This window comes from Symphalangus syndactylus, chromosome 12 (genome assembly GCF_028878055.3).
Source record: "Symphalangus syndactylus isolate Jambi chromosome 12, NHGRI_mSymSyn1-v2.1_pri, whole genome shotgun sequence".
Classification (NCBI taxonomy): domain Eukaryota; kingdom Metazoa; phylum Chordata; class Mammalia; order Primates; family Hylobatidae; genus Symphalangus; species Symphalangus syndactylus.
In genome coordinates, this window is record NC_072441.2 from 22,187,263 (window position 1) to 22,212,106 (window position 24,844).

The following is a 24,844-nucleotide window of genomic DNA, read 5'->3' on the forward strand; positions in this document are numbered from 1 at the left end:
TTGGAGGTAAGGAGTATTTTTCCACCTGGCTTGAAGTGGCCACATTTCAGAAGGATAGAATCATGGAAGACTAGTCAGTGAGCTGGACCTGGGTTACCTCCCAGGAGCTGCAGCATAGATCCTAGTGATCCTTGGAGTCACCAGCAGGTGTGTAAGAGATACAGCCATTTGGACTTCAGTTGTGCACCCCAGGAGGAGAAGGGTGCCAAGCCAGCAATGGCAGAAAAGCACAGTGGTCCAGAGACCTAGGATCTGAGCAGGAGAGAGTATCTGCTTAAGTCCCCTAAAAGTCCTCTAAGCTTGGAAATCACAGGTAGAGCCAGAGAACTACTGCTTGGTTACATGTCCCTACTTCCTCTCTAGGCTGATAAGGCCTGGGAGATATGACATGCGTGTTGTTCTTTCCGTGGTAAGCAAAGCATCAAACTCTTCCAAGGAGGAAGGAGAAAAGCAATACAGTGTTTGTAAAACACAGTTTATGCTTTTCAACACAAATTTGTGATGTAAGACATTGTAATCTATTTGTAATATAAGGTAACAATATTGTAAACTCACCTAATTCTCAAAATTCATTCTTACTTGCTACTGGGAGTACAATTTATAAGGGTGGTTTATGGTAATGTACTTAATTGTCTTTGTATTTTCAGTCTTCAGCTTGAAGATTGTGAGTATTTAACACAATGCTTAGGATCATGGTGTTCTTGTGATGGTACCAAAACATCCTTTCAGTGTTGTGTAATGGGAGGGAAGTATACACATACAAATTAAGAAATAATCTAGATGCCTTTAAATACCTTACATACAATTCACATGGAAAGGTTGCAAATCACCACTTGATTCCTTGTATATTTCATAAGATTCTTTATAGTTCACAAATTGCCAGATTTGATCTTCAGAACAACCTTAGGTATGGCAGGTCTCAATATCTTCATTTTTCTTATGGAGAAATTGAAATCCAAAGAGGTAAAATGGCATATCCAAGGTCACATAGAGGGGAGTAGAACTGGATCTGAACTCTGTTCTTCTGAATTTAATTCCAAAGTTTTTTCATTTTGCCTCACGTTCCCTGACCATCTATCCATCCATCCATCCATCCATCCATCCATCCATCCATCTATCTTTTCATTATCAATTCATTCAACAAAAATTTTTGAGTGCCTGTTATGAGCCAGGCATTGTACTAGGTGCTGACTCATAGAAATATGAGTCAGTCATAGATCTTGTTCCCAGGGACTTTTTAATATAATAGGGATATCAGCTATGGGGCTGAGTAATTCTAAATGGAGACAGAAAGTGGTAAGTACTGTGAGTGAATCAGAATGCCCCACAGGAATTCTGGTGCAAGAAGGATAACTTAGAACTGGAGACAAAGGAGTAAGGGCTGGAACAGGAGGGATTTACATGGCGGGGGGCCATCTTATAGGGATGCTATGTGTAGAGACAAATCCTTTGAAATTAATTGGCTGGGAAAATGGCCCAAGTGTAACCTGAAATGACTCTTAAGAACAAGTAAAGAAGAAAAGAGAGTGAACATATCTAAGATGGAACAGAAAAGGAAGAGTTTTAGTCAGTGACATGACCTTTTAAAAGAATATACACAGACTTTAAAGTTCTGAACCAAAGGGAGAGAAACTGAGAAGTGGAGGAAGAGACTTAGAAGTAGGAGGATCCAGAGGCACAGTGTTGCTAGACGCAGTGGGCCTTTTCTGCTCAGCCTGAATACTTGGGGCATCTTGTGGGTAAAGGCAACATAAAATCTTGATACAACAGGTTGAAGAGAATCAAAATCAACACATATCAGCAGAGTCAGAACAGCTAAGAAATTTGGAAACCCGAGCTTTTGGAAGTGGGTCCAACTGTTATGAGTGTTAGGGTAGCAGTTGTGAGCAGAGTGAGTGAGTTTTAGAAACAGATCACCCAGGGATTCTCAGTGTTTAGATGTGGTTTGCATATTTAATGTGAAATATATATCTTATAAAACATTTTCTGTTAAGCTGTGTTTTAGTATGATGTTGTGATGGTTGTTTGCTCTGTATGTGTGTTTTTTTTTTTTTTTTTTTTTTTTTTTGAGATGTGGTTTTGCTCTGTCACCTAGGCTGAAGTGCAGTGATGAGATCATAGCTCACTGCAGCCTCAACCTCCTGGGCTCAAGTGATCCTCCCACCTCAGCCTCCTGAGTAGCTGGGACCACAGGCACGTGCCACCACCCCCAGCTGCTTTTTAAATTTTTTGTAGAGATGAGGTCTCACTTTGTTGCTCACACTGGTCCTTCAGCTTCTGGGCTCAAGCAGTCCTTCAGCCTCGGCCTCCCAAAGTGTTACAGACATGAGCTACCATTCCCAGCTGATATTTTTTACTGTGGTAAGAAAAGAAAGTAGGGAATATTTCCATGAGATATTATCCCATGAAACTAATTATCTCAAGGAATTAATCTAAAAGCTGCCCTGACTTAAGGTAACATGTACCTTATCAAAGGTCCCAAGTCACATCTACTAGTTCAGGAATTAGGTGAGATCAACCCCAAAAGGACCAAATGATAATATTTCCACCCTTCAATTCAACCAGGGTGTTTGTGTACAGAGAGAAAATGTGGCTAAATTTGTGTATTCCTTCCTAGATTATAAAAGCCTACAAAAGGAGGGACCATTTCTTGATCATCTTTGCATTGCCTATGCCTAGCATCGCACCTAGAAGGTAGAGATGTTTGTCTGATCACGTGCATACAGCCTCATCTGCGAGCATCTCTGATAGTCATCACAGTTCTTCCCAGACTACAGAGATGGGGGGCCGTTTAAGTGATACAGACATCAAGTGCCACAGGAATTCACAGTAGGGGAAATCACTTCTGGCTGGGAGGTCCTTAAAGCCTTCTTAGGAAAGGTCGGACTGAATTAGACCTGGTGAGATTTGTACTGGCAAAGGGAAGTGGGGAGAATGGTGTGTTCCCTCACCCTTCAGCGTCCACAGGATAGCTGGGACTTCAGAGGGTGCCCACAGAGGAGATGGAGCTGGAGAAAGAGAGCTTTGCAAGTCACAGCTACCTGCCAGAATTGTGGAGTCTGCGACGTATCTCTAAGGCCGTGCACTTCCAAATAGATATGCAAATTTGAGCACGGGGAAAGAAGACAGGGAGGAAAAGAGGACCAGATCTCTGGATTAAACCTCTTGAAAGGGATGGATAGAGAGAATTCAACTCAGTCAAATTCAGAAAGAGATGAAAGAGGATAAAAGTCCCATCCAGGCCAGAAGCAGTGCTCTGGGTGAAAGACATTTTCAGTGAGATGGTGTCAGGGAGGAAAAGCTGATAGGGTTTACTTACAATATATGGTCTTCTTAGTCCCAAGGCTAAAGTAAAAAAAGACAAAAGAGAGCGTGTTAGAGGAAGCAACTAGAGGGAGAGAGAAAAAGTCAGCAGACCTCCAGTAAGGCACTGAACACGTCCTTGAGTCTGTGTCTCTGCGCTTCTTCCACGTTTCCCTGAGCAATGATTCTCCGCCGGGGCATTCAGTGGAATTCCCTTCTTGAGGTGGCACCAATTCACCAAGCTCTAAAATAAGCCCTTCTGCCACCCTTTACCATTGCCTCATCAGTGCTGTGGGGAAAAATTATTTTATTAAAATGCATTTTCTTTTTGGTTGTCTGTTAAATTCTTGCAGGGCTACATGTACCTACATGAATTTTAAAGGAAAAGCTGAATTGTTGTCCCTTAAGCCTAAGAATTTGTCTGAAACAAGAATGTGATGCCCCTTCAACTCTTTTCTTCTCCTCTTCCACATCCCCATCCCAAATCCAATAGGGCCTGAGGTTTTCCCTGAAGAAGGGGAAAACAGGTTTTCTTTGAGAAGTGATCTGGTGGTCAGCAAGCGCCATTACTAAGCATGATGACCAATGTTTGCTTCTTCCCCACAGTGGCTGTGGCACTGCCCATCTCAGAGGCTTGAGAAAGAACAGGGCCTCTGTAACGTTGATACAGAAAAGCCGAAAACAGGGCTCAGAGCCTGGTTGAATGGAGGAGGAAGGGACTTAAAAGTAGAACTATTCATTAGCCAAGGTGGTTGACATGTGGCCTTCCACAGCAGTGACAGAGGAGAGGGAAGGTGTCATTCTTGAGTAACAGGAAGTTACTGTAACACCAGTTTTTATTGCTAAAGATGACAAGAATATTACCAATGACATTTATTTGAGTACTTACTGTGGAACAGGCACTGAATAGTTTATATATATTCATTCATCTCATACAACAACTTTATGAGTAGGCACTATCATTAAGACAATGATGTCCAAAAAAAAGGAATTAAATAATGCAGATAAAGCAGTCCACTTTGACCACTATATACCAGCCCCCCGAAGGGTACAGATGTTTCTGTTTTGGCATTCAATGGCTGTTTAGATGTTTCCCGGTTTTTCTCCATTATAAGCAGCATGGCCTTGACCATACTGGTACCTGCCTTCCTGGGAACTTGCAAGTCATTCTGCAGGATAGAGACCAAGAAGTACGATTGCTAGGTGGGAGGCAATGTGAATTTACAAGTTTTTTTAGATAACTCCAAATTGTCCTCCAAAAAAAGGCTTTTTCAATTCATATCCTCACCAACAGTGCACAAGGTATACACCTTTTGCTACTCCTCAGGAAAACCTGCTGTTATTAATCTTCTGACATTTTGTGCTAATCTCCTGCATGAAAAATGTCTTGTAATTATTTTAGTTTGTTTTTCTCTAATTGCTAGTGAGGCTGTGCATCTTTTCACATCTTTTAACACTGGCTATTTGTCTTTCTTCTGTGAATTACCTTCTCATATCTTCTTTTATTTCTGTTTGGGGCTATTTGTCTTTGTCTTGTTGATTTATAGGCCTTCTTTACATATTCCACATGTTTATGGTTTGTTAGGTGTGAGGCAGGTATTTCCTCCCAGTCTATAAAATTTCTTTTATTTTTAGTTTATGGAGCCTTCTACCATTTAAAAGCTTGATGTATCCAAATTTATTTTCCTTTCCTTTCTTGCTTCTGCATTTTGTACCTTGATGTATTTTGCTGTATTTTATACTTTCACGGGTTTGCTTTCATGTTTGGCTCTTTAAAACATCTGAAACACATTAAACATACATAGAACATCCTCTTTTCTTACCCCTAGACACAGAATATAATAAAGAAGATGCTAATTATAGAACTGAATCCCAAAACAAGAGTTAAGTAGAAGTGGCCATCGTCCCATCTGGATGTGCTGGGAGGTGCTAGCAGTTTGCTAGAGAGAGTTTCCTAAGGCATGCATCTTCAGTGCTGCAAACTGCTTAGAGAATCAAACTCTTCCAGAGGGACTTCCAAAGGTAGACCCTATATGGAGTATTTTCCAGAATACATTAATATTCTGGGATATTAGTAAAGTATTAACAATTATCACATGAGGAAAGGCTTTTGTGGTCATGTATGGCTGGGAAAGACTTGGTTAAACAATATTAAATGGGTTTATTTGAAGGCAACTTAATTAATGAACATCTATTTTGGTCAGAGGCTGCAAGTTGTCTTCTGATAGAAGTTTACAGTGTGTTTAAAAACCCAAGGGATCATTTAGTTCAGAGCCAAATTTCTCAACTTTAACTACATTTTGGAATAGCCAGGGAGCATTAAAAAAAAATGCGGGGCCGGGCGCGGTGGCTCACGCCTGTAATCCCAGCACTTTGGGAGGCCGAGGTGGGTGGATCACGAGGTCGGGGGATCGAGACCATCCTGGCTAACACGGTGAAACCCCGTCTCTACTAAAAACACAAAAAATTAGCCGGGTGAGGTGATGGGTGCCTGTAGTCCCAGCTACGTGGGAGGCTGAGGCAGGAGACTGAGGCAGGAGAATGGCGTGAACCCGGGAGGCGGAGCTTGCAGTGAGCCGAGATCGCGCCACTGCACTCCAGCCTGGGTGAAAGAGTGAGAATCCTCAAAAAAAAAAAAAAAAAAAAAAAAAAAAATTGCGGAAATTCAAGTCTCTTAGCTTCAGGGACTGTATTTAATAGGTCTATGGTGTGGTTTGGGTATGGGGATTTTAAAAGTTTCCCTGATGAGGCCAAAGTGCAACCCAGGTGAAGAACCACCGATTAGCTTCATGGCTTCATTTAGTAGACAGGGAACACAAGCCAGTCTGGGGAATAGCTGGGACCAGATACAGATGTTTGGAACCCTAGGCCTGGCCTTTGCCTCTATGCTGTGCTGCCTTCCTATAACCCTTCGTTAATTTGTAGGTTTCAACCTGGAACACACATTACAGGCACTGGCTTTGGCATATATCAGATGCTACCTTGTAATGCTTGTTGGTTCTAAAGGGCCTCAGTTTTCTTTTCTGTAAAAGGGGCCTAATACCCCCTCTTCCTCATGTCATCGTTATTCTTTGAATTGAATGAGCGAATGCATATGAAAGTTCTGAAAAATGTACATTATGCAAATGGAAATTAGAGTGGGCAGATAAGGTCAGGTGACCCAGTGCCAACACAGTGCTCCATTCATAAACAGGTTTGGGAGATGTTTATTGACAGTGATTGCTTGTGGGAATAAGAAGCAGCTGCTCTTACAGAACAACTTCCTCACAAATACACCTGGAATTCCTCACATCCCAGCAAGCTGTCAGCATCACCTCCCTCAGGGAACTCTTGATTAAGGTTACCGTATTTTCAGCTCCAGGCATTCAGAAAATAAATTCTACATAATTAAAATGCACATGCATATGCATGAACGTGTATATAATTTTGCATGCTGTGTTGAATAGTCTCCAACTTAATAAAGTAGTACACCCTGCGGTTGTCATGCTGCGGGTTTCTCTTTCCCTGAGCTGTCCCCTAATACGGAGGACAATTGTTCAGGGACCAGGGAGACTTAACTAATGGAAGGAGCTGAAAGAAGCTGCAGGCGAAGGAAGAGGCATCCAGGGACTGGAATAGGAGGCCTCTCTCCTGCTGACAGCAAAGGAGCATTGTGGCTTTCCCAGAGCATCAGGCAATGCTTTCCCGCAGAGGCTTTGGAAGCATTTAGGGCTCTGTAGGAATCTGGAAATCCAACCTGCTCTGTGCTTGGGAGACCACCCCCTCCTTAGCTACAGAAGGAATTTAGAGCAGCCTGAAAGCGGCATAAATGCCTCCACGGACTCTCCCTTCAGTGGTAGGAAGGAAACAATCTCACTACAACCCAGGCAGTCTGTGTCGTTTGTAATTAATTCAAAGTATGTATGTGGTAGGTCCTGGAGACACACAGTGGGTGTTCAGACCCCACCCCTGTACTTGTGGAGAATGCAGTTGTATGGAGGATACTGACAAAAAGTTAATGGAAAAATCAAAGAATGACATTTCGTCGTGTTATGAAGGAAGCAGACGAGGGGCTGGCAAGGGTGGGGTGGGAGGGCATTTGCTTTAGTGATGATAGTCAGAGGGAGACCAGTGTGGCTGGAGAGTGAGGAGGAACCTGGCAGAAAAGCAGATGAGACCCGGGCAGGGAGCAGATTATGCCAGCGTGTGTGGGTATGCTGCATCTATTAGACAGCCATGCCCACTTCACGGGTGATAATCGGGGTGATGTTTAAAATAGTCATCACCTGGCAGGGGTGGACCTGGTTTTGCTTAAACATTTTGGGGAGAAGGCCTTCTTTAAAAAAAGAAATTTTAAAGTGTCTTCTCAATGACTTTTTGTTTTTAAAACAAAACAAAACTGATATGGCCTTGTAAACATATGGCTAGGGTCTTTGAAAGGTGTTTTGCATATGGAGGCCCTGAAACTTAGGTTTCATCAGATTCACAGTAAATCCACCTTTGAAAATCATTCAGAGCAGATGCCAGCAGTAAGCACTGGTACAGCTGTCCTGAGGCATCCCAGCTAAATGTCAGATGCAGATGCAGAGGTTCTTTCAGGGTAAGAAGAAAACCTTGAAAAGAGTGGGGCAGGGGTGTTAGGGATATTTGCGTGTGAGTGGGCATCGTGATGCCCTCTGAATCTAAGCTGCGAAGTTATAGACGTTATAATATATATTATAGTAATATATTATATAATAGCAGTGTATGCAGACAGAGGGAAATAATGGGTTAGAGATCTTACAGAAGTCCTAGAATTGTACTCGTGGGGTGCCAGAGAAAGTGAGCTAAAATGACAATGAAAGTGAGTCCTTGGAATCTAGAGTTAGAAGTGGCCCATTTTCTGGTGATGGCAAAGGGCAGGAAATGACCCTGCAGTGGGTGGCTGGAGTGGCGTAGAGGAAACGTCATTGAAATTGAGGGTTTAGCGTGGGATGACTCACCCATGTGGAACTTTCAGCTACAAATGATGTCATGGGTTGGGTAGAGAGGAAGACAATGAGATTTTTTTTTTTTTAATTAAACTTGAGAACTCTTCATTGTGTAAGAAACAGCTATAACTCTCATTTCCTTGGTTGCTAGGTGTGCTGTCCGGGATCTGGAAAGAAAAGTGCACACAACATCTAAATTTTTCTCCCAGTGGGAGATTCTACTGCTGGTATTAGAATCACAGGCAGACATCACTGCACTTGTTTGGGCTTGGCCGAATCCATGATCAGTTACATAGTTATACATGCCTGCACTTTCCCTTTCCTTGCTAGAGGTAAATGCCTTTCAAATGGTCATAATCTCTATAGAGAAGTGTGTTATTAAAAAGGAAAAAAAACAGCAACAGATATTTTATAATATATAATGGTTTTTGTTTTGCAAAAGCCTTTCACATTTATCTCATTTGATCCTCAGAACAAACCCATAAAACAGTGAGCATATTCCCATACAAGACAGAAGGAAACAGTCTCAAAGAAGTTAAGCAAACCACACAGCTTACATATGTTACAGAAACCAGAGCTGAGGCTTGAATCCAGGTATTCTGCCTCCCTATCCAGTTCTCTTTCCACCATAAAATGGCCCCATATCTTTGTGGTGATGTTGCCATCTCAGCTGCTTCTACCAAATTGTTTGTTCCTAATGTTGCAAGCCTGTTGGTTTCAGAGAAAAGGGGCAAATGAGAGAATCCTGGGCCTTCAGGCCCATGAGAGATTTGCTTCCTTCGGGCTGGAGTTTGCTAAATGAACTGTGCTGGTGGTAAAGATCATGAAGCCACCTGAAAAAGATTGATACGCTGTTCGGTGATCATCATTAATGGGAATACATAGGAGTGTGGGCAATCTCTAATTCACCACCTTGATTCGTGAGGGTGTGTACACCGGTATGGATACGTGTACAAGCCAGGCAGCCTGCTACACCAGTTTCCAAGCTGGCTTGCTTCAGTGCATTTACACACATAAATCCTGTCATTGGGAATGTCCTTCCTGGCTGGCATCATTGCATGTCTCATTCAATCTCACGTCCCGGCTTAAATACTCAACTCTTTGGACCACTGTTGATTTTCCTAGATAAATGCAAAGTTTTCCTCCTCTGAACTCTCTGTCACCCTCCTGGGACCTCACTTATGGTACTTTTCACCTTGAATTAGTGGGAGTTGAAAAACAACCAGCCTTTCCTACTCTATTGTAAATGCAATACCTTAAGGCCAGGGAACATGTGTCACTCATATTTGTGTATCTGCCAGAGTTACCTTGCACCCTGATGGAAAGGAGCTTTGTTTGCAGTCTGCAACGAGGGACTGCTCATCGGGTCCCCAGTCTGCACAGCAAATCTTGATTTAAGGCATCCAGAAGAGTTGACTGGGGGTGTCTGGAGCTCATGAGAGAAAGAAGGTTGAACTGTGGTCCTAGAGAGGGAAGGTAAAGTCACAGAGCAAATGAGATCACCCCAGGAAACTGTGAGGACTAGTAAGAAGTGATGCAGCCCGAGGACTGAACCTTAGGCAAACACATAAAGGGAGAAAAGTAAAAGAGGAGCCTCTGGGAAGGATTCACTGGGATTCAGGCTAAAGTGGAGTCACAGGAGCCAGGAAGGAATGGCGAACAGTGGAAACATTCAGAGAGATAAAATAAGATGTTTTAAAAGTGTCCGTTGGATTGAATGACAGACGGGACATGATGTTCTTTGCCATGATAGGTTCTGTGAGGTGGTGGCTAAGGTGATCAGATGTCCCCCATTGCCTGGGACTGAGGGGTTTCCAGGATGTAGGACTTGCAGTGCTAAAACCAAAAAAATTCTGGGCAAACTGTGATGAGTTGGTTACTGTAAGTGAGAAAAATAAAAATCAAAATCCAGGGCTGAAGAGCGAGTGTGAGGGAAGAAGCAGCAACTGGAAGTGAAGAGCAGTTTTCAGTTCACAGCAAAATTGAGCAGAAAGTGCAGAGTCCCCATAGACCCCTGACCCTGCACACACAGCCACCTGCCACTATCCACATCCCACACCAGAGTGGACATTTGTTCCAATCAGTGAACCTGCACTGACATCATTATCACCCAAAGTCCATAGTTTACAGTAGGGTTCACTCTTGATGTTGTATGCTGTATGAGTTTTGACAAATGTGCAATGCAGTTTAGAATGTCAGTATGGGAGGAAATTATTAGGTGTAAACAGACTGGAAGGGAAAGGAGACACGGATGCATGAAACTGCATCTGCCTGCACTTTACATAAGGTTGAAAAAGTACCAGTTGTCCACATCAAAGAATAAAGGGCTGATGGAGACTTGGGAGGAAGTTAAACCCTGCCTCAAACTCAATTCCCATGTAGATCTCTAAGGAAAGCCCTATTCCTTATGCTACCTATATGAAGCTGAGATGCCAGAAACACACTGAAGCAAAAGAAATAAAATTCTCAAGGATATATGGATTCTGGACTAGGTCTATTACTCATGACTCATTTATTCCCTCAACAGTGCCTCTCAAGAGGTCTTGGAAGACATTGTTTAAACAGAACATTAAGATGAAATTTCTGTTTCTGGAAGCATGGTATGGAAAACTGGATGCTCTCTCTGGCTCTCTTACTAAAAACAACAGTCTGTATAAAATATTTTTTAAAAAACTCAGTGCAAGCCGGAGCTAGGATGAAAACAGTGAGAGTTGAGAGTCCTAAACCAAAGTGAATAAAAAGGAACAAACTGTTAATACATGCAACGGTAGGGAGCAACTCAACACCATTGTGCTGAGTGAAGGAAGCCGGACAAAAGAGAATACATACTGTGTGGCTGCATTTACATAAAATCCCTGAAACTGCAAATGAATGTGTAGCGGTAGGAACTAGGTCAGTGGTTTCATGAGAGTAGGAGTAGTTGGAGGAATTGTTAGAAAGGGGCAGGGGGAAGCTTTTGGGGTGATGGACACGTTCACTCTCTTGATTCTAAGGATGGTTTCATGAATGTACGTTGCCAAAATTGATCAAATATGTGCAGTTTATGGTACTTCAATTATACAGTAACAAAGATCCTAGTAAAAATACCCAGACTAACTCAGGGGGAAAAAAAAGTGACAGTAAGAACTCAAACTTGAACATTGCTTTGAGTGTTTTTTACCCTGAGGGCATACCCCAAACTCGACAGACCCTAAGCTTCCCTCTCACATCCTGTCAGGGCAAGGGGAAAAGAGAAAAGGCCGGAAGTGGAGAGTTTAATAGGAGAGGCCCCGTAGGAAACTGGGACCTCCCTGTGCTGTGCTTTTAATGGAAGGATGACCAAAACACAAGCCAGTGCCTCACTGCGTGTCCGCCCAGCGGATAAGTTTTATGTTTATCTGTAATTATTTTATCTTTTCTTTTGAGACAGAGTCTCACTGTGTCACCCAGGCTGGAGTGCAGTGGCACGATCTCTGCTCACTTCAACCTCTGCTTCCTGAGTTCAAGCGATTCTCCTGCCTCAGCCTCAGCTGGCATTACAGGCACCTGTCACCATGCCCAGTGAATTTTTTTTTTTTTTTTTAGACAGATGCATTTGCATCATGTTGGCCAGACTAGTCTTGAACTCCTTACCTCAAGTGATTCACCTGCCTCGGCCTCCCAAAGTGCTGGGATTACAGGTGTGAGCCACCGTGGCGGGGGGGGGGGGGGCCCTACTTATTTTATCTTGATAGCAAACACAAGGTTTCTAGATTAGTGATCAGACCAATTATTTACCTACAGCAGTAACATTAATGGTTCTCCATGCTCCACTTACCCCTTTGTGGCGATGTGATGAGGGCAGATATTCCCCTCGCGTGTACAAAGGGAGTCAGTCCTTTAGGAGGGAACCCCAGGAATTATGAATCTCAGAGTTTATGAAGGAACTGCTGCCCTTTCCTCTGCAGAGAGGAAAAGAAACCATTGCTCTCTAATGTAGACCAGTCCTCTATAGGAAGAGAAGGGGAAGGTCCCTAGGTGTCCACATCCTTTGAAAGTAAATAAATAATAGTTTCAGGGAAAATAAACCTTCAAATCTCTCTGGGGTAATAAACTCTCTCTAAATTCTAAGGCTTGTTTACCATTCACTCATACCTTGCCAGGAATTTTTGCTCAGGCACAAACAGGAAAGTATTCACACTGTTTCTTGACAGAGGATACATGGGAACACTGCCTATCTCAAGCTTAAATACTTACTGGAGAAGTGAAATACTCAGTTGAGCATTAATAAACATAATATGGCCTCATGTAGACTGAATTCATATTACCTGGATTGTAATAATAAATTAAAGTAGACACTTAATTGATTATTTAACAGCTGATTAGATATAGCTCAAAACAGACCTGAGAAACAAATCTAAAGAGATCAACCAGTATGCTGCAAAGAGAGACAAAAAGATGGAAAATACAAAAAAGTGGTTAATAGGTGTGGGAAAGAGAATGAAAAGATCTATCATGAGTCTAAATGGAGTCTCAAAAGGAGAAAAGAAAGAGAATAGTGAAGAGGCAATTTTTGAAAAGATAATGACTGCAGAATTGATGAAAGACTGTAATCCTCAAATTCAGACAGAACAATGAATTCTGAGCAGGTTAAATTAAAATAAAGACATTCCTAGGTACATCATAGTGTATATTAAAAGCAGCAAGAGCAATTACTCTCAAAAGAACACCTAGATCACTGACCAAAAAGTCATCAGATTTTTAAAAAATTGAGATGTAATTCACAGACCATTAAATTCACTCTTTTTAAAGTGTACAATTTAGCTATTTTAAGTATCTTCACAAGGGTGGAACCACCACCACTACCTAGTTCCAGAACATTTTCATTACCCCCGAAAGAAACTTGTACCATTTAAGCAATCATTCTGCATTCCACTCCCTTCCCCCAACCCCTGTCAGCCAATACTCTACTTTCTGTTTCTATGGATTTACCTACTTTTGACATTTCATACAAAAAGACTCATATAATGTGGCCTTTTGTGCCTGCTTTCTTTCACTTAGCATAATGTTTTCAAGGTTCATTCATGTTGTAACATGAATGTTAGTACTTCATTCAGTCAGTACTTCATTCCTTTTTGTGGCTGAGTAATATAATACTAATATTCTCATACATTTTCTTTATTCCTTTATCAGTTGATAAACATTTGGGTTATTTCCATTTTTTTGCTATTATTAATCATACTGTTATGAACATTCTTATATCAATTTTTGTGTGAACATATGTTTTCAATTCTCCTGGAATATACCTAGAAGTGGAATTGCTGGGTCATGTGGTAACTCTATGTTTGGTTTCTAATAAAGTGCCAAACAGTTTTCCAAGAGTAGCTGCACCGTTTTACATTCCCACCAGCAATGTATGGGGATTCCGGTCTCCTCACATGCTTGCCAATGCTTGTTTTTGTCCATGTTTTTGATGATGGCCATTGTAGCGGATGTGATGTGGTATTTCATTGCGGTCTTGATTTGCATTTCCCTAATGACTAATGATATTGAGCATCTATTCATGTGCTTATTGGCCATTTATAGGACTTCCTTGGAGAAATGTCCCTTCAAATCCTTTGCCCATTAAAAAAAAATTGATTGTCTTTTTATTTTTGACTTATAAGAGTTCTTTATATATTCTGCATTCTTGATCCTTATTAGATATATGATTTGTAAATATTTTCTCCCATTCTGTGGGTTGTCTTTCGCTTTCTTAATGGTGTGCATTTTTTAAAAAAATGAACCATTGAACACCAAATTCAAAAAATTTAAACACTATTATAGTGTTCCCCTGATTTGCTGGTAACCTCTTTTTAGCCTTCACTGGGTAAATTTGGCAAACCCAAACGTAAGCTTATCTTGGATGCCTACATTTGTCTGCCATCTCTGACAGTTGCTTACCACTCCCCAGAAATGCATTTCCTGTGGGGTGGATGTACCATAATGTTTGTAATTTCTGAGCTACTCATTTTTTCCTCAACATCAGATATTGCTTTGCGGAATACAGAATGACTGCCCCTAGACAACAACAATTTAAGGGTGGTCAGTAAGAGGAAGTAGCAATTCAAAGATATCTGCCTCATGCATGGGCACATTTGTATGTGAGTGTGTGCATATACGTGCCTTGCAGATCCAGAGCTATTGGGATAGGTTGGTAAAATGATTGATGGTCTTCCCTAGGAGGATGATCAATATTAACTATATATGGATGGTTTTCCTCAGATTTCTCATGCTTTTTTTTTCCAGTTCACTTTATTGGGCAAGTAGGAGAGACATGGAGTTGATCCTCTCATTTCCCTCCAAACAGGTTGTGGAATTCACCTTGCATACCTCCTGTTTCCTCATACAGCCCCTGCTCACAATCCCTCTGCATCCCCACCCTGTGGGTCATTGAGTTGCGTTGATTCAGCTAACTCAGTGTCTCCCACCTAACCATGTCTTCCTTCTGTTTCCATCCATACTCTCCTAGTTTAGGGCTTCATGGCTGGCAGCCTCCTAACTTACCTCCTTGTTGCAGTCCCTCGAATTCCACTCTGATCTCTGCACCACTGCCCTAGCATCCTTCTAAAAGCCTGTAGCTTGTCATTTATACTCTGCAATCCTAACAAGAGGGACCAGGTCTTCTCATCTTTAGAAATAAAACATAAATGAGCATGCCACTTTCTTGTTAAAAATCTTCTCTGGCTCCCCGCTACCTTTTGTCTGCTGTCTGAAGAACTTGGCATGGCATCCAAAGCAGCTTCCAGGTGCTGCCACCATCACACTTCCTGCCCGACTGCCCACCATTCTCCTTTCCTCTCTCACCCTGTCCCTGTCTACACCACAGCTGCCCTGCACTACTCTGCCCGCTGTCATCGAGGGCATCTCCGTGTCTCTGGTGCAGTTCCAGTGCCAACTCTTCTGTGCCGACTGCCCTGGATGTTTGACCAGTATTGTTCCTTCGCTCCCACTGTGCTTTTTCTATATCTCCCAGACAACAGTTATCGCATGCCTCCTATCTCCTTCCTGGAAGGAGAGGATTTTGTGAATTCATACATATCCTCTCAGGGCTTGGCTAATCATTGATGCTCAATAAACATTTGTTGAATTGAGCTAAATTTTTATGTGCGACCTTAACTTTAGAAAGAAAATCTCAGGGAGAAAAATCAGGAGAGGAGGTGGGTGTGGGTTTCATAGGATAACCGTCTCTTGATTCCCCAGAATTTCTAGACGTTTCAGATGCCACCAAGCTGAAACCCCTGCCTCATGTGGCCCTTGTTACTGTCACTCTGTTTCTCCTTTTCTCTCAGTCTCTAGCTTGCCTGCTACTCCTCCTCCACATGGCCAATGGTTGTGGTATCTGCCTGCTTCCCCTCTGGCTTGTCTGATGGTCCCACGAAGAGGGAGGAAGGTGAACTTTTCTGGGACTGTCTCCGTGGGGACTTGGAATGTAATAGTCTTCCTGCTGCAGGCAGGCAGGCAGGCAGGAGGGGCAGGAGGGGCAGGAGAGGGAGGCAAGATTTCAGGTCCCTTTCCTCTCTTGCTCTGGAGTGAAATGCATGCCCCATATTCTGAGAGGAGAGAATTCAGAGCAGGTGTTTCCTCCTCTGAGAGGCAGAACATTCCTCTAGCACTTCATCTTTTCTCTGCCGTCTCTGACAGTTACTCACCACTCCCCAGAAATGTATTTCCTGTGGAGTAAAATCTAGGGTTCAGCTGAAGGACAGGAAGCAAAATCATGAAACCCTTACGTATCAAACTGTCTGACCTGCTGATGTAATTCCTTTGCAAGGACATTGTAAGATTGTTATACTTAGATAGGGCTTGCGTTTGGCACAAGCTTTGGGGGATTGCTTTCTCTTTTTCTGCACATAGCAAGGATCATCCCTGTCCTTATCCTGGGGTGTGGGACCTACCCTCCTTAACCTCTATTACCTAGTTCCTTGGCCACTTGGGGCTTCCTTCTTATAACTTCTTGTAATGACTGTACTCAAACTCACATAACTTTTCTGTATAGCTTTGAAAACAGACCTCCCCATCCATCCCTCCTGCCCCTTCATGCCTTTCCTAAGCTCTCCCCACCAAAACACACACTTAGAGGGCTAGTCCAGTGCATAGCATCTACTTATACAGTCCAGCATGGTATCTACTCGTTCTTGTGTCAGACCCCTATTGACTTCAATAGGGATGGCACTGTGTTCAAGAGGCTGAAGAGACCCAGAGCCAGTGAATGAGACATAGGGTTTATTGAAGGAACTTACACACAGGGAGATCTGATGGCAGTGGATTAGAGAGGAGAACTGCCACCACTTTTAAAAAGCATGCAATTTACATAGCATTTTCACTTAGTATCCTCTCCCTAGCAGCCTCCACCTGGTAACCTTCATTCAACCCAAAACCAAGGGCCTTGAGCCCCTCTATGAGCTGCATTCCACAGGATGGGCAGAGGGCATGTGTCGGTGGTGGTGGGGGTTTGGATGTTCCTCATAGATAAGGAATGAATCTCTGGGTTGGTCACTCCTGGATTCCTTATCTTGGAACTCTAAACACATTCTTCTTAGACCATAGGGTCATTCGCAGGGTACGCTTACAGTAAGGTATTGCTGTCACTTATGTCTGCCATACACTAGCAATATATTGCTACTTAAATGTAAATGAAGGAAAATTTTCCTAGCCAGAGCAATCAGACAAAAGAAAGAAATAAAGGGCATCCAAATCAGTAAAGAGGAAATTAAACTGTTGCTGTTGGCTGATGATATGATCGTATACCAAGAAAACCCTAAAGACTCATCCAAAAAGCTTGTAGATCTGATAAATAAATTCAGGAAAGTTTCAGATTACAAAATAAGTGTACACAAATCGATAATACTGCTATATACCAACAATGACCAAGGTGAGAATCAAACCAAAAACTCAACCCTTTTTACAACAGCTGCAAAATAATAAGAATAATAATAAAACACTTAGGAATACACCTAACCAAGGAGGTGAAAGATCTCTGCAATGAAACTACAAAACACTGCTGAAAATAATCCTAGATGACAAAAACAAATGGAATCTCATGCATGGCTAGAATCAATATTGTGAAAATGACCACGCTGCCAAAAAACAATCTACAGATTCAGTGCAATTCCCACTAAAATACCATCATTATTCTTCACAGAACTAGAAAAAACAATCCTAAAATTCACATGGAAACAAAAAAGAGCCCACATAGCCAAAGCAAGACTAAACAAACAACAACAACAACAAAACAAATCTAGAGGCATCACATTACCTGACTTCAAACTATACTATAAGGCCATAGTCACCAAAACAGCATGGTACTGGAATAAAAATAAGCACATAGACCAGTGGGACAGAATAAAGAACCCAGAAATAAATCCAAACACTTACAGCCAACTGATCTTTGACAAAGCAAACAGAAACATAAAGTGGGGAAAGGACCACCTATTCAACAAATGGTGCTGGGATAACTGGCAAGCCACATGTAGAAGAATAAAACTGGATGCTCATCTCTCACCTTATACAAAAATCAACTTGAGATGGATCAAAGACTTAAACTTAAGACCTGAAACCATAAGAATTCTAGAAGACAACATCGGAAAAACCCGTCTAGAAATTGGCTTAGGCAAAGACTTTATGACCAAGAACCCAAAAGCAAATGCAATGAAAACAAAGATAAATAGATGGGACCCAATTAAACTAAAAAGCTTCTGCACAGCAAAAGAGATAATCAGTAGAGTAAACAGACAACCCACAGAGGGGGAGAAAATATTTGCAAACTATGCATCCAACAAAGGACTAATATCCAGAATCTACAATGAACTCAAACAAATCAGCAAGAAAAAAACAAATAATACCATCAAAAAGTGGGCTAAGGACATGAATAGACAATTATCAAAAGAAGATATGCAAATGGCCAACAAACATATGAAATAATGCTCAACATCACTAATGATCAGGGAAATGCAAATCAAAACCACAATGTGATACCATCTTATTCCTGCAAAAATGGTCATAATCAAAAAATAACAGATGTTAGTGTGAATGTGGTGAAAAGGAAACACTTTTACACTGTTGGTGGGAATGTAAACTAGTACAACCACTATGGAAAACAGTATGGAGATTTCTTAAAGAACTAAAAATAGAACTACCATTTAATCCAGCAATCCCACTACTGGGTATCTACACAGAGGAAAATAAGTCATATGAAAAACATGCTTGCACATACATATGTATAACAGCACAATTTGCAATTGCAAAAATATGGAACCACCCTAAATGCCCATCAACCAATGAGTGGATAAAGAAAATGTGATATATACACACACACACACACACACACACACACACACACTACTCAGAGATAAAAAGGAATGAAATAATGACATTTGCAGGAACCTGTATAAAGTTGGAGACCATTATTCTAAATGAAGTAACTCAGGAGTGGAAAGCCAAACATTTTATGTTCTCACTCATAAGTGGGAGCTAAGTTACGAGGATGCAAAGGCATAAGAATTATACAATGGACTGTAGTGACTCAGAGTAAAGGATGGGAGAGGGGTGAGGGATAAAATACTACACATTGGGTACAGTGTACACTGCTTGGGTGACAGGTGCACCAAAATCTCGGAAATCACTACTACAGAACTTGTCCATGTAACCAAAACCCATCTGTTCCCCAAAAACTATTGAAATTTTTTAAAAAGGAAAAAAATGAAAAAAATTAAAATAAAAAATTTATACTAGTCACATCTTTAGAACTCAGGAGCCACATGCGGCTACTGGCCACATATTCATCATTACGGATTTAGAACATTTTCATCATTGCAGAACATTCTGTTTGAATAAAGTGTCACTATGAGGAGCATGTTTGTCTTTCTGGGACATGTTCATTGAATTTTATCTGAGAAAAATGATTTTTTTATTGAAGCTTTTATTATTCATCTATTGTTTCTTCAGATTATCATTTTCTTTATTTTTTTTTACTTTTTAATTTCCACAGATTATTGGGGAACAGGTGATGTTTGGTTACATGAGTAAGTTCTTTAGTGGTGATTTGTGAGATTTTGGTGCACCCATCACCCGAGCAGTATACACTGTAAACAATTTGTAGTATTTTATCCCTTGCCTGCTCCTCACCCTTTCCCCCGAATCCTTAAGGTCCATTGTGTCATTCTTATGCCTTTGCATCCTCATAGCTTACCTCCCACTAATGAGTGAGAACACACTATGTTTGGTTTTCCATTCCTGAGTTACTACTTCACTTAGAATGACAAACTCCAATCTCATCCAGGTTACTGCAAATGCCACTAATTCATTCCTTTTTATGGCTGAGTAGTATTCCATCATATATTATGCACAATGGTTTCTTTATCCACTCATTGGTTGGTGGACATTTGGGTTGGTTCCATGTTTTTGCGATTGAGAATTGTGCTCCTATAAACGTGTGTGCAAGTATCTTTTTCTTATAATGACTTCTTTTCCCCTGAGTAGATACCCAGTAGTGGGATTGCTGGATCAAATGGTAGTTCTACTTTTAGTTCTTTAAGGAATCTCCACACTGTTTTCCATATTTACATTCTCAACAACTATGTGGAATTGTTCCCTGTTCACCGCATCCACGCCAACGTCTATTATGTTTTGATTATGGCCATTCTTGGCATGAGTGAGGTGGTATCACATTGTGGTTTTGATTTGTGTTTCCCTGATAATCAGTGATGTTGAGCATTTTTTCATATGTTTGTTGGCCATTTGTATAACTTCTTTTGAGAATTGTCTATTCATGTCCTTAGCCCACTTGTTAATGGGTTTTTTTTTTTCTTGGTAATTGGTTTGACTTCATTGTAGATTCTGGATATTAGTCTTTTGTCAGATATATAGATTGTAAAAAAATTTTTTTCACTCTGTGGGTTTTCTGTATACTCTGCTGACTCTCCCTTTTGCTGTGCAAAAGCTCTTTAGTTTAATTAAGTCCCAGCTATTTATCCTTGTTTTTATTGCATTTGCGTTTGGGTTCTTGGTCATGAAATCCTTGCCTACACCAAGGTTTACAAGGGTTTTTTTAATGTTATCATCAGAATTTTTACAGTTTCAGGACTTTAGGTCCTTGATTCATCTCAGGTTGATTTTTGTATAGGTAAGAGATGAGGATCCAGTTTCATTCTCCTACATGTGGCTTGCCAATTATCCCAGCACCATTTGTTGAATAGGGTTTCCTTTCCCCACTTTATGTTTCTGTTTGCTTTGTCAAAGATCAGTTGGCTGTAAGTGTTTGGGTTTATTTCTCAGTTCTCTGTTCTGTTCTATTGGTCTATGTGCCTATTCCTATATCAGTACCATACTGTTTTGATGGCTATGGCCTTATACTATAGTTTGAAGTCAGGTAATGTGATACCTCCAGATTTGTTCTTTTTTGCTTAGTCTTGCTTTGGCTATGTGGGCTCTTTTTTGGTTTTATATGAATTTCAGGATTGTTTTTTCCAGTTCTATGGAGAGTGATGCTAGTATTTTGATGGAAATTGCATTGGATTTTTAGATTGCTTTTGGCAATATGGTCATTTTTACAATATCGATTCCACCCATCCGTGAGCATGGGATGTGTTTCCATTTGTTTGTGTTGTCTATGATTTTTCAGCAGTGTTTTCTAGTTTTTCTCGTAGAGGTATTTCACTTCCTTGGTTAGGTATATTCCTAAGCGTTTTATTTTATTTTATTTTGCAGCTGTTGTAAAAGGGATTGAGTTCTTGACTTGATTCTCAGCTTGGTTGCTGTTGGTGTATAGGAGAGCTACTGATTTGTGTACATTAATTTTGTGTCTGGAAACGTTACTGAATTCTTTTGTCAGTTCTAGGAGCTTTCTGGAGAAGTCTTCAGGGTTTTCTAGGTAAACCGTCATATCATCAGCAAACAGCAACAGTTTAACTTCCTCTTTACCGATTTAGATGCCCTTTATTTCTTTCTCTTGTCTAATTGCTCTGGCTAGGACTTTCAGCACTATGTTGAAGAGAAGTGGGGAGAGTGGGCATTCTTGTCTTGTTCCAGTTCTCAGAGGGAATGCTTTTAACTTTTTCTCATTCAGTATTATGTTGGCTGTGGGTTTGTCATAAATGGCTTTTATTACATTGAGATATGTCCCTTGTATGCCGATTTTGCTAAGAGTTTTAATCATAAAGGGATGCTGGATTTTGTCAAATGCTTTTTCTGCGTCTATTGTGATGATCATGTGATTTTTGTTTTTAATCCTTTTTATGTCGTGTACCACATTTATTGACTTGTGTATGTTAAACTGTTCCTGCATCCCTTGTGTATGACTTGTGTGAGACCAATGATCAAGTGGGTTTCATGTTGACTTTTGTATGAAACCCGCTTGATCATGGTGGATTATCTTTTAGATATGTTGTTGGGTTTGGTTAGCTAGTATTTTGTTAAGGATTTTTGCATTTATGTTCATCAGGGATGTTGGTCTGTAGTTTTTTTTTTTTAATTATGTCCTTTTCTGGTTTTGGTATTAGGGTGATACTGGCTTCATAGAATGATTTAGTGAGGATTCCCTCTTCCTCTATCTTGTGGAATAGTGTCAATAGGATTGGTACCAATTCTTCTTTGAATGTCTGGTAGAATTCTGCTGTGAATCTGTCTGGTCCTGGACTTCTTTTTATTGGTAATTTTTAAAATTACCATTTCAATCTCGCTGCTTATGATTGATCTGTTCAGGGTATCTAATTCTTCCTGACTTAAGGTAGGAGGGTTGTATCTTTCAGGAATTTATCCATCTCCTCTAGGTTTTCTAGTTTATACATGTAAAGGTGTTCATAGTAGCCTTGAATGAGCTTTCGTATTTCTGTGGTGTCAGTTGTAATATCTCCTGTTTTGTTTCTAATTGAGCTTATTTGGATTTTCTGTATTCTTTTCTTGGTTAATCTTGCTAATGGTCTATCAATTTTATTTATCTTTTCAAAGAACCAGCTTTTTGTTTCATTTATCTTTTGTATTTTTTTTGTTTCAATTTCATTTAGTTCTGCTCTGATCTTGGTTATTTTCTTTCTTCTGCTGAGTTTGGGTTTGGTTTGTTCTTGTTTCTCTAGTTCCTTGTGGTGTGACCTTAGGTTGTCTGTTTGTGCTCTTTCAGACTTTTTGATAATAGGTATTTGGGGCTATGAACTTTCCTCTTAGCACTGCCTTTGCTGTATCCCAGAGGTTCTGATAGGTTGTGTCACTATGGTTGTTTAATTCAAAGAATTTTTAAATTTTCATCTTGATTTCATTTTTGACTCAATGGTCATTCAGGAGCAGGTTATTTAATTTCCATGTATTTGCATGGTTTTGAAGGTTGCTTTTGGGGTTGACTTCCAGTTTTATTCCATTGTGGTCTGAGAGAGTGCCCGATATAATTTCAATTTTCTTAAATTTGTTGAGGCTCATTTTGTGGCCTATCATATGGTCTATCTTGAAGAAAGTTCCATGCAGTGATGACTAGAATGTATATTCTGTGGTTGTTGGGTAGAATGTTCTGTAGATATCTATTAAGTCCATTTGTTCCATGGTATAGTTTAAATCCATTGTTTCTTTGTTGACTTTCTGTCTTGATACTTGTCTAGTGCTGTCAGTGGAGTATTGAAGTCCCCCACTATTATCATATTGCTGTCTATTTCATTTCTTAGGTCTATTAGTAATTGTTTTATAAATTTGGAAGCTCCAGGTTTAGGTGCATATATATTTAAAATTGTGATATTTTCCTGTTGGACAAGGGCTTTTGTCATTATATAATGTCCTTCTTTGTCTTTTTCAACTGCTGTTGCTTTAAAGTTTGTTTTATCTGATATAAGAATAGCTACTTCTGCTAGCTTTTGGTGTCCATTTGCATGGAATGTCTTTTTCCACCCCTTTACCTTAAGCTTATGTGAGTCCTTACATGTTAGGGGAGCCTTTTGAACACAGCAGATACTTGGTTGGTGAATTCTTATCCATTCTGCAATTCTGTATCTTTTAAGCGGAGCATTTAGGCCATGTGCATTCAATGTTAGTATTGAGATGTGAGGTACCATTCCATTCGTCATGCTATTTGTTGCCTTTATACCTTTTTTTTCAATTGTATTTTTGTTTTATAGGTCCTGTGAGATGTATGCTTTAAAGAGGTTCTATTTGATGTGCTTCCAGGATTTGTTTCAAGTTTTAGAGCTCTTTTAGCAGTTCTTGTAATGCTGGCTTGGTAGTGGCAAATTCTGTCAGCATTTGTTTGTCTGAAAAAGACTATGTTTCCTTCATTTATGAAGCTTAGTTTCACTGGATGCAAAGTTCTTGGCTGATAATTGTTTTGTTTAAGGAGGCTGAAGGTAGGACCCCAATCCCTTCTAGCTTGTAGGGTTTCTGCTGAGAAATCTGCTGCTAATCTGATAGGTTTTCCTTTATAGTTTGCCTGGTGCTTCTGTCTCATAGCTCTTAAGATTCTTTTCTTTGTCTTAACTTTAGATAACCTGATGACAATGTGCCTAGGTGATGATCTTTTTGCGATGAATTTCCCAGGTGTTCTTTGAGCTTCTTGTATTTGGATGTCTAGGTCTTTAGCAAGGATGGGGAAGTTTTCTTTGATTATTCCCCAAAATATGTTTTCCAAACTTTTAGATTTCTCTTCTTCCTCAGGTATGCTAATTATTCTTAGGTTTGGTCATTTAACATAATCTGAGACTTCTTGGAGGCATTGTTCATATTTTCTCTCTCTCTTTTCTTTTTTAAATTTTACTTTAAGTTCTGGGATACATGTGCAGAACGTGCAGGTTTGTTACATAGGTATACATGTGCCATGGTGGTTTGCTGCACCCATCAACCCATCATCTAGGTTTTAAGCCCCACATGCATTAGGTATTTGTCCTAATGCTCTACCTCCCCTTGCCACCTCACTCCCCGACAGGCCCCTGTGTGTGATGTTCCCCTCCCTGTGTCCATGTGTCTCATTGTTCATCTCCCACTTAAGAGTGAGAATATGCAGTGTTTGGTTTCTGTTCCTGTGTTAGTTTTCTGAGAATGATGGTTTCCAGCTTCATCCATGTCCCTGTAAAGGACATGAACTCATTCTTTTTTATGGCTGCATAGTATTCCATGGTGTTATATGTGCCACATTTTCTTTATCCTATCTACCATTGATGGGCATTTGGGTTGGTTCCAAGTCTTTGCTATTGTAAATAATGCTGCAATAAACATACATGTGCATGTGTCTTTACAGTAGAATGATTTATAATCCTTTGGGTATATACTCAGTAATGGGATTGCTGGATCAGATGGTATTTCTGGTTCTAGATCCTTGAGGAATCACCACACTGTCTTCCACAATGGTTGAACTAGTTTACGCTCCCACCAAGAGTGTAAAAGCATTCCTATTTCTCCACATCCTCGCCAGCATCTGTTGTTTCCTGACTTTTTAATGATGGCCATTCTAACTGGCGTGAGATGGTATCTCATGGTGGTTTTGATTTGCATTTCTCTAAAGACCAGTGATGATGAGCTTTTTTTCATATGTTTGTTGGCCACATAAATGTCTTCTTTTGAGAAGTGTCTGTTCACATCCTTAGCACACTTTTTGAGGCGGTTGTTTTTTTCTTGTAAATTTGTTT